Here is a 3,517-nt window from a genome sequence, read left to right on the forward strand (position 1 = left end):
ACCTACAGAGAGCGATTTTAACCTAAACTTCCCCTAGGTTTTGGGTAGAGATGGGACCCCGCAATCTGTCTTTCAAAGTGAGCTCCAGGTGATTAGCTCCACTCAGCGAGTGGGGGAAACCCTGCCTGGGGGCTCAGTTTGAATCAAAATCTTCTGAAGAAGGACCTAGGAATCAGCCCTACTTTTGCCAGGAAGGACCTCCCACAAGCTAGCATGGAAAACTTGCCTAGGAGAAAGGATGGGATTCTATGGGAACCCCAAGCCACTTCCCACATGCTGGGTAGAAGAAAGAAAAGGCAAGAGCATGAAATAAAGGAAGAAGGGATTTAAAGGATTTTTGTTTTTTTTGTGAGTTTTTCTTTTTCTTTTTTTGACAGATTTGTATTTGTGTCTGCTAACCCATTAAATATTGATTTAAGGTATTCTGACTTTCACTGTCATAAAGACTATGTTTGTAGATGCACAGCAGATGAGGTGAAATTTAAAAAGCCCAAATCTTTCCAGTTTTTTTCCCCAGGATTTTGTGGACCTCTAAAGTATTTAAGAGTTGAAAGAGGCTACAGAGATGTATTAATGTAACCCCATCAATTCACAGATAAAAGCCCAGCGAGGTTGCCCCACAGCTCATCTGAGATCCTTCGAGGCCAGTGTGCCCTTTCCCTATGCTGGCATAGACATCCTTTGGGCTCTACCGTAATTCACTTTTACTAGAGGTGACAATGATAATAATTATTTTAGGATGTATAGGAAATAAGGCTTACATGTTTGGGCTACAGGCCCATTAGCCATTGTTATGAGAGCTTGGATAATAAAGCAAAGGCTTGGGCAGAACTCAGAGAAAAACATAAACTGGAAGCACAGTTATAGTCTTTGAATTCTTGTGATTCTCCCAGTTGGTTTGTGTGGATTTGAAATGTGTGTTTATAAAGCCTAACTTGGGGGAGAACAGGCCTCATATTTATTTGATGTCATATATACCTTACTGGTAATTTATTCACTTTAATTAAAATGAGTCATATTAATTTGGGATAATTTATTTTACCAAACTTTTAATTGGACAACCACATGGTGGCAAAATAGCATAAGCTGGTTTTAATCAGAAAACTATTACAATACACATCCCAACACAGCAATGAAAACATGGAAAATCCTGATGCAGGAATTATTTCTTACTGTGTTATTTTATATATATTTGTTTTTAACATATAACTCCCTTTAGGACAGACTTTTTTCATTTCTATATTCCCCCATGCCTAGCTCACTGACAGAAACATAAGTATCTGAAGAATGAATGAGGGAAAAGGGGACAAAGGGGAGAACAGTCCATAATCCTAGAATTTCTGGTTTGAAAATACACTCTAAATCAAGTGAAGGCAGCCACTTTTGTTTGTAAATGTGTAAGAGAGAAATTCTTGTGGATGAACTCTCCGTTTTCTTTTATTATCTTTCTTCTATTATTCTGAAGTGAATGAGACAGAAGAGTTTATTTATGTCCAGTCCAAACAAAAAGGGAAGTAAGGGAGGGGAAAGTTTATATAATTAAAAACAAAAAAACAAACAACAAAAAACAGAAAAACTCAGGGTGATTGTTTTATTCAAGTTCCTGGTACAATCGTTAAGGAAAGATACAGACTTTACTTCTCTGGAATAACCCAGTGTTAACTCTGGGGTATCTGAAAGTGCCTAGGCTGGTGGAATGTGTTTCACTGATGCCATGCCAATTAAAATGCAAGTCTGAGAAGCCATACGGGCTGTAATCATAGAGACCCAGGTTTGATTCCGCTGGCCTTGGGCTGGTTCCAGCGGTATTTGTGCTGGGCCTTAAAGAGGCAAGCCAAGGTGTATTGTTCTGAGTGACATCATCCTTGGAGACAGAGTTTGTCCCAGAAAAATCGTGAAGTAGGCAAACTCTCCTGAGCTTCAGTGGACTCTCTTCTAAAATTAAGGGGGTTGGAACACAAGATGCCTTCACTTTTACGTACTGTGCGAGTTACATACTTACATACTATGAGGTTACAACTTACAGGTTTGTGAGGGTTCATGCAGGGTGCTTAGTACAGGGCCTGGCACAGAGCCTTTCATAAAAGGGAGCAGGGATAATGATGACAGTGATGGGAATGATGATAATATTCTTGGTTGACCAGCGTCCCCTTTCTACAACTTCCTTCCTCCATGACTGTCACCTACTAAAATATCTTCCCTGTACCACTTCAAAAGCAAAGTAAAAAAACAGAACAAAACAGAAAAAAAACAAAACAAAACTACCCTGGCCTCCAAATTAGGAGGGTCAATCTGGGATTATTCCTTTACAGACTTCCCCAAATCCTCAAGAGATGAAGATTAACAGACAGTGGGGTCATGATTGGATCTCAGTGGATCTACATCACATAGAAGCAGGTACCTCTCTCACCCAGTTAGGAAAGTAAAGGTACTTTTAATTGTGCTGACACTATGCCTCCTGCAAGAGACACTAGCCCTCGATTCTTTTATTGGCTATCAAGATGGAAAACAACCTCATCGTTCAGTCAGAGGGAGAGGCAAACTGAGTTACTCAGACTCCAAGACACATACTGATAATTGATCAAGTAGTGCCACAATATTCGACAGGTAAGATCTCTGGCTGGTTCTAGTTCATAAAAATCTGTTTAGCACAGCTAATATTTCGCAAAACCAAAGGGCTCAATTGTTGTAAAGCACAAAGAGCTAGAAATCAGGAGACTTGTGGTCTAGGTTGACAAAGGAAGACAAGTCACCTCTCTGTGCCTTAGTCTCCACATCTGTAAAGAGAAAGAAAAGAAACACTCCCTTAACCACCGTGCAGGAGTCTGTGGAAAGAAAATTAGTTGAGTTTTTAAAGTTATACAAATGAGGATTTTTGTCTCCATTTATTTGAAGGTAGGCCATCATAGCTTCAAAACAAAATTAAAATAATTTTAATTTAAATAAATTGAACCAGGGAAGTAGAGGTATTACAAGGTATCACAAAAGAAAAAATAAAGGGGGTGGGTGGGTAATGTAATAATAATAATTGGAAGTAGAAAGACTATGCTTTAAAACACAACTTTTATCAGCTCTGCATTTTAAGATGAATTGGTCAGAATATAATATATTGGAGGACTTTTAAAAGTCTGTCCCAAAGTACACTGCATCCATAAATTTAAGAAAAAAACCCGATACTTAGTCATTTGTGTTTATTCTTGGACGACTTGGTCTGACACAGAGTTTTTTCCCTCTCATTTTAGATTCACACTACATTTATTCATCACTGCTGCTCTCCCATACGCACCTCAATTTTACTACCAGCAACACAAAATGCAAGGATATGTCCAGTTTCACTACAAGCCCTTCGGGTTTACAAGTGTTGAGAGCTCGCTTTTGGAACGCCCTTCTGATTGGCTGAGCCAATGTCAGTGACATCAACCAACTTACTTTTGATTGGAAGGTTGGTTGCTGGGTCTGTAGCGTTTGCAGGAAGTCACTTAACTGTTTGCGAGCTGGAAAACCGAAGCCGAAGTTG

This window comes from Choloepus didactylus, chromosome 10 (assembly GCF_015220235.1).
Source record: "Choloepus didactylus isolate mChoDid1 chromosome 10, mChoDid1.pri, whole genome shotgun sequence".
In the NCBI taxonomy this organism is placed as follows: domain Eukaryota; kingdom Metazoa; phylum Chordata; class Mammalia; order Pilosa; family Megalonychidae; genus Choloepus; species Choloepus didactylus.